This window comes from Mandrillus leucophaeus, unplaced genomic scaffold (genome assembly GCF_000951045.1).
Source record: "Mandrillus leucophaeus isolate KB7577 unplaced genomic scaffold, Mleu.le_1.0 Scaffold647, whole genome shotgun sequence".
Classification (NCBI taxonomy): domain Eukaryota; kingdom Metazoa; phylum Chordata; class Mammalia; order Primates; family Cercopithecidae; genus Mandrillus; species Mandrillus leucophaeus.
This window is the reverse complement of record NW_012106997.1, coordinates 910,398-918,674: the sequence shown is the minus strand read 5'-3', so window position 1 is coordinate 918,674 and position 8,277 is coordinate 910,398.

Sequence of the window (8,277 nt, the reverse complement as noted above, 5' to 3'; positions counted from 1 at the left end):
AAAAGAAGTGTTGGTAAAGTGATATCCAAAAAGACTATCTGCTTTCTGCTTATTAACATATGTACATTTGTGACGATTTCAAAAACAAATTTAAATTATTTTAGGTGTCAAATGCAGAAAAAGCTAAAATATAAATATTCTCATTCTTCTGGTTATGTCTTTGTATCATAAAGACAAATGATTATTACTTTTAACAAAAATAGAACTACTTAGAGAAATAAGAAGCAAGCTAATAGTGATTCATGATAATTTATTTCATTTTTTAGGATTTTAAAAAATAATTTTATTAGAGACAGGGTCTTACTACATTGCCCAGGCTGGACTGGAACTTCTGGGCCTAAGTGATCCTCTTGCCTCAGCCTTCTAGGTAGCTGGGACTACAGTTGCATACCACCATGCCCAGATATTAGTTTATTTTATGGATGAAGAAAATAAAATAGAGAAAAAAAAGAAAAAGTAAACAGAGGTTGTCATAACTTGAATTTCTTTCAAATATTCGTTTCATAACAAACCACTGACACTGTCATGAAATTTGCATATTTGGTATTTTAATTTTGTTGACATTTATTGCTCAATTAATTTATACATTTGCTTATTTCTGTAATAGGCACTGTGTCTTATATGCAATTGAGTTATTATATAAAAACGAATTTTTTGGTAACTATATTTGCTTTAATGTCATTGCCATTGTAGGCCTTCTATTAGATTATATCTTATGCCTTTTGCTATTTTTGAAATTCTATTTTTATTTTTACTTAAAAATATAAAGATCAGATAAATCTTGCCTAATTGAGGAATATTTAATTCATAAGTATTTAATAATAGTTATAGCAAAATAGTTAGTATTTAATGCATCCCTGGTAACTATAAAGGAGGCCTGATATGATATATGCTATAGAAATTTGTACACTTCAGAATAAATTCAGACTATGTACAGTACTTGAAAACACTAAAGAATTCAAGACATCAGTAAAAGTGCTTACTTTATCATGACAAATAGGTATGTCACATCATGTCATAACCTTAAAGGGTTGATGGCTATAAGGAAATATATCATTTATATCCTCTTTCTATTAGATTTGACATTTGGGAAGTGGCAAATATATCTTTCATGTGAAAACTATGATGGCAAAGATTTTCCATCATAAAACAAGTGTGAGGTTGACATTGTTATTTCTTTTGAGAAGACTAAAGCCATCTATTCATCTGGATCCAGCAAATGTTAAGATAGAAACATGAAAAGCACAAAAGCCACTGACCAATTGCTGGGCAGTGATTTCCCTCTCCATTACAGGGAATGGATTTGAGATGAATGTCATTGTAGCTCAGCAAGAATAACTATAAAAGAAATAATAATTAATAAAAAAGTAACAATTATTTTTTTACAAAGACTATTCCAGGGGGAAAAAAAAAACAACTTTGAAAGAATTTTGAAGTGGCCACCACACCCCTTCAAAGAAGCATCCGAGGAAGTGCAGGACCGGAGGGATAGCTGCTGGCCAGGCACGTTCAACCTTGACCTCTGCCTTAATGGGGCCGTCTTCATTTGTCTGATGATTTCTAAATCTGGCTTGTCTCTGTGTATTGGTAGCTGTCTCTGGCACCTGCCTGACACATCCTATATATGCTTGAGAATTTCATTCAGAGCTTTTCTATAGGACTCTCCATTGAATAGGTCACCAAATTGAAAAGACAAGCAAGTAGAAGAAAAGCCAGGAAACCACAAAGTAAAGCAACAGAAGTCATCCAGAAACAGATCAAATTATGACTTAATAAATTTGATTAAGAAACTCTTTCATGTTCCAGCAAAATTGATCAAGCGTGCTACTTCTGTTGACTTTAATACACCACATTGGGACAGAGTTTTTGTCTAACTTTCATATTTAGCAATTGAATTTCTTTAAAAAGCTAAATGTTACAGAGAGTATACTAAGTGAAGCTACAAATTCCATACATTTACCTTGTGGTTAATTTATATGTGGATGAAGATATCAAATACAAAGTAAAATTTACCTGAAATCTCACCACCAGACAAAAGTGTTAGTAATTTTGTTATGATTACCCACACATACACACAAACAGAGGAGGACTGGAACTCACAATCAGAACCTCAATGTGCAGAAATATACATAATTTTGTAATTATGTTCAACTTTCTTATGAGCTCCTATGACTTCTCAACAGTGAAACTAGCTAATTTTCTTCAAGCTAACTTGGTCATTTCCAAATTAAATATTAGCCTTGTGCAGGTTAATTTGCCTGTTGACTAAACAGTCAATTTTTCCGATTCTCTTCTTTCTCTTTTTCTCCTTTCAACCTTGTTTCCTAGTGCATTCTAGGGAAGCTCATTGTAAGAGAGCAAAGGGTGCGGAGCTCACACAGCCTCTGTACGGGAACGCACACATGTTCTCAGAGGTGCTGGTACCATGGCTACAGGGTCTGTCATTCCCTTTGCTGTTGTGGCTGTAAGAACCAGAGTTGAGGTTGAGAAACTGGCTGATCAGCCGGAAGGTGGCCAGAGCATCACAGACTTGTTCTTTTGCAGAAGCAGGACAAATATAGCTGGCCACAGTTGTGGATCTCTGCTTAACCTGCTAAGCAGGTATGGATCTCATCTGTATTCACTGGCCCAGAGTCGCATCAACAACGACTGTTCAGTTTAAGACCTTGTGATCACCAAGGCCTCATCAACCTTCAGTGTCTTAAGAATACACTTCCTCTTGGTCCTCCCATCCCTTCCTATGTTCCACATGCTGACGTTCCACTTAACTTACGTACACATCTCATGGATTATCATATAATTTTCCATTTACTGCCTACATTTAACACGTCTTATGAGTTTCATCCATACTATTTATTTTTGCTTGACTTTCTTTGATGGCAGAGGTGAATTTTGTCAACTAGTTCAGCAAACATACATGATGATTAGTTTCTCAGCTAAATGTGTCTCTGATACTAGTCCACTGATATAGTTCTGAAGATTGTAAGGTTTAAAACATGTTCTCACTATTTTTAATCAGTTTTTGGAAAAATATCTGCAATCCTCTTCAAAGTTACAATTTATTATAAATGGTGACACAATGTCAAAATATATCGAAATTGTAAATGTTGACAGCTTTACTGACTCACCTCTGAGGCCACAAGAAAAGTGTTTTCTTCATGAAGGCTGAGACAACTCATGAGCTCAAGAAATAAAAGCTACTAAATGCAGTGCATTGTCAATTCAAATGCTTTTCTTATTGAAATGTCTAAATATTTCAACTCAAATGTTTTTACAGATATATTTGATTATTGCCTTCCAGAAAACCTATTTTTCACATATTCTCCTATTTCACAATAAAATTTACCAGAAACGTTATCTATTTGTTTTCTGTTGGCTGATTCAGCAAATGTTTAGATTTTGTAAAATTATAGACCTCTCAAATTAATTATATTTAGCCACAAAACACAAATGATTATGAGCACTCTATCAGAAGATTTTTCCTACAGATTCCAAAGTGTTCTTTAAAAAAAAAGTTATGCTTTTCTATCACTTGTGCTATACGATTTAATTTGTTCAGTTCCTCCAGTGTCTTTTTTTTTTTTTTTTTTTTTTTTTTGAGACAGGGTTTTGCTCTGTCACCCAGACTGGGGTGCAGAGCTGTGATCATGGGCTCACTGCAGCCTCAACCTCCTACTCAGGTGATCCTCCCACTTCAGCCTCACAAGTATCTGGGACTACAGTCACACATTACCATGCCTAATTTTTTTTTTTTTTTTTTTGTAGGGAACTCCTGGACTCAAGTGATCCACTGTCCTCAGCCTCCCAAAGTGCTGAGATTACAGGTGTGGACCACAGCACATGGCCTCCTGCTGCTTTTTTATTTCAGGTAAATTTTAGTGCTTCCTCTTTCTAGAATTTGTTTTCAATAATTACACATTTCTAAGGCTGAAACTATGTGGGCTTTTAGTTATTTAATAATGTTACTACAATTTTCCCACAGAATTTAAATAGTATGAAATCAAATTTTGGAAGACTCTCATTAAATACTGTCCAATGCCATTGTAGACACCTATACATGAATAGATAGGTCATATCTATCTATCTATCTATCTATCTATCTATCTATCTATCTATTCACCTATATGACTTAATGTAATTTTCATTATGCATTTGGTAGTTGTATAGTTGAGCTATAATAAATGTGTGTGTGTAACATGTTTATATCAACTGCGGGTTTGATTTTTATTGGTAGAATTGTGTAGTTGGTTTGGACACAGAATGAATTATATCTTTATAACAACCAATTCAAGTGCATTTCTGCTCCAGAGATTTTTTAATATAATAAGAAAAACATTTATTGTAGGATGATTTGGATAACCAAGAAATATTTGTTTTTAAAAATATATATATATAGAACGTTTATCTGAATTTATAATTGCAATACCATTCGCAATAATATTAATTATTTCACTTTAGACAGAATAAACACCAAAAAGCTTTCTTGAATCACCTGAGAAAAAAACGAAAACATTATTAGTTAGTGGACTCTCTATTTGAAGAATTGATGACACTAGTATAAAAGTTATCACTTAACTCTGATTTTTTTATAGCAGTGGAGCCTAGACAATAACAGCAACATTAATGTAGAATAATACTGCACAGGCCCCAGCAAACATGTCTCTTATAAGAAGAACATGCTGGGGTCTTTCTCATACACCTAAGGGTGTTTAGGCATATGCAGAGGGAATGGCTGGCACCTAACTGCACATGGCTACCTCCCCCAGCCACTTGGTAAACAGCCTATAACAACCTACTGGAATTCAACAACAACAACAAAACACAGTATTTTGTTTTTTTAAAATTTACAACAAATGTTAATCTGAATAGAACCTGCAATATCAAAGGAAAACCATGATATAGAGTCACTCTAGTTTTAATGAACATGAGCAGATACTGTATCTGGGACCCCACGTAAGGATGCCATTTTGATAAGAACTGAAATACAAGTAATAATAATAAGAGTAGTAGTAATAATCCCACAAAGAGAGGGATCAGGGAAACCTGCCCATCTCAGCCTTGGCACTGGGTGGAGGAGAGGAAGCAATCTCGACTGGGAAGCCACACCACAACCTTATGCAAGATTGGAGCCGGAATTTACAACACTTGCATGATCTCAACAAACAAACAAACAAAAAACAAGCAAAACAAACAATTTAATGTGAAAACAGTTCCTAATTATTATTTTCCAAATGTAGCTGACAAAAGAAATTTTCTTAGTCCATTTCTTTTGTTTGTTTGTTTGTTGTTTTTTGAGACGGAGTCTCGCTCCGTTGCCAAGGCTGGAGTGCCATCTCGCCTCCCTGCGGGCTCCGCCTCCCTGCGGGCTCCGCCTCCCCCCTGGTTCACGCCATTTTCCTGCCTCAGCCTCCAGAGTAGCTGGCACTAGAGGTGCCCGCGAACACGCCCCACTAATTTTTTTGTGTTTTTTAGTAGAGAATGGGTTTCACTGTCTTGGCCAGGATGGTCTCTATCTCCTGACCCCATGATCTGCCTGCATTGGCCTCCCAAAGGGCTGGGATTACAGGCGTGAGCCACTGCGCCCGGCCCTTAACCCACTTCTTAAACATTTCCTACGTACAAATGATACAGTTTATGAGCTCACAATTAAAATCACAGAAATTATAAATCAAGTGTTGAGAGTCATCATAAACAGCAAAATCCAGCTTTTCTAGTGCCCACTGATTTTGGAATTACAAAATATAGAATAAAAGATATATTATATATATTTATATATACACATATAAATATATTTTTGTAAATAAAAAAGAAAATGAAAAACTTAAGAGATAATAAAAGATGCCCAGGAACAATGAAAAAAAAATCACCAAATAAAATGTATAGAAATGGAAAATGTGACAATTGACATTGTATTCTCAGTGGACGTGTTAAACAGCAGAATACATACACATAAGAAAAATCAATGGGCAGGAATATACATCCATTGAGGAAAACTATCCGGGATGTAATACGGAGAGACAGGAGATGAAACCGAAGGCAGAATACAAAAATAAAACATCTGACTTATCAGGTCTCCCGCAAAAAGGGACACAGACATTGAAGGTAGGGGATAAAGAGATAATGACTAAACTTTTTATAGAAGTAAATATGGAAAGAATCACCTTTGCAGATATTAAATATGTTAAAATTTGTATATTTGAAACTTGGAGTAGTTGCAGGAATAGGTAGACAGACCCTTGAAACAGTATTCAAAAATAGCCTCATTCTTGTATGAAAACATGAACTATAACAGAGAAGGCTTTGCAGATCAGTGGGAACAGGATGGACCACTCCAGTAATGATGTGACAATTACTTCTCCATTCAATCAGAAACAGGTCACAAGCATTAGACTGTCACAATTACTTAACTTCATAGGAAAAGAGAAAGTGAATGTAGACCCATCACTAACAAAATACCTAAAAATATATTCAGAGAAATAAAAGCCAGAAAGGTAATTATACCATTATGTGTTTTACTACTAGTCTGAGAAGTGAGATAGGAAAACACATAAAGGGTTGTTTAAAGCATACCTAGAAATGGGCAAAGTGCAAATGTTCCCTTAAGGTAAGACTTCAAGGTTGACAGGGCATTAGCCTAGAACAGATGGCAGAGCAAGGTGCAGAGTCTTCCTGGGAGAGGGACGGACACGTGCAAAGCTGTCACTGGGGAGGAGTGAAACACATACATGAACCAGGAAGTGTTTATTTTTTAAATGTTTTGTCAATTTGATAAACTATAAGAACTGAATGATTTTATTTGCACTTCACTGATTCCTAATACTTTTCATATTCCTCTGAGTGATTTACATTTCTTTTTTGATTCTGAAATATCTCCTCCTGATTCTGCTCTTTTTCCAATACTTTAAGCAGAAGACAAACCTTTAATATAACAGTCAGATATAAGAAGGGATGCCCTTTGTTGAGAGTTTGGAGTTGACCACTAAAAAGGTCAGGACACTCTGCTGGCATTACTCACATCTCTAAGCGTGAAGGACCAGGAAGAGAAGGTCATTTCCAGAAACTCTAACAAACAACAGTTTAACAAACAGATGTTTCTCTGGGTTTGAGTTTATGACATAGAAGGTGGTCACCAAACTAGAAAATTCAACTTGAAGCGCCAGCTAGGTATATGAGATTTGAATGGGGCATTGAGAACTAGAAAAAGTTAAAACATGTTTTGAACTTTGATTACTAGTTTCATCAATGTTTTGTTATTGTTGTCTTCCTATTATTCTAGACTTGCTTCATTTCAAAACGTGGTAACGTGTTCTAAAAGAACATTGTGTTGGGCAGTTGTATTAGCTGGCTAGGGCTGCAATTTAAAAAATACTATAAGTTGAATGGCTTAAACAACAGAAATTTATTTCTCATAATTCTAGAGGCTGAAAGTCTGAGCTCAAAATATTGACAGAGTGGGTGTTCTCTGGACAGCCAAAATCAACAGAAGCAGTTACAATAGAAATTGGAGTCTAAGCCCCAGATTTCATGTGGGGGGGTAACCCCAAGTATGCTAGTAGTTGTACAGTACTTCATGTGTTTTTAGATAAGTTTTATTCTTTTATAGATTTATCTTTTTATATACTGTCATACTTTTTTTATGTTGGTCTATGTTCTCTTCAGTAGGTACATTTTGAGTAATTCAATACTAAACTTCTCCACTTCCAAAAACTCATCTGCTATAGCATTAAAGAAAACACAAGTGTTTATCATGTACTTTCAGAAAAAAATCTTGCCAGGCACCATGGTTCATGCCTGTAATTCTAGCACTTTAGGAGGACGAGGTGGGTGGATTTCTTGCCCACCCTAGGCAAGATGGCAAAATCCCATCTCTACCAAAAATGCAAACAAATAACCAGGCCTCATGGTGTATGCCTATGATCCCAGTCCCAGTTATTTTGGAGGCTGAGGTGGGAGCATCACTTGAGCCCAAGAATGTGAGGCTGCAGTGAGCCATGATAGCAGTACTACATTCCAGTCTGAGCGACAGAGCAAGACACTGTCTCAGGGGAAAAAAAGAAAGAAAGAAAGAAGAAAGAAAAAGAAAAGGAAGGAAGGAAGGAAGGAAGGAAGGAAGGAAGGAAGGAAGGGAGGGAGGGAGGGAGGGAGGGAGCCAGGCGCGGTGGCTCAAGCCTGTAATCCCAGTACTTTGGGAGGCCGAGACGGGTGGATCATGAGGTCAGGAGATCGAGACCATCCTGGCTAACACGGTGAAACCCCGTCTCTACTAAAAAATACAAA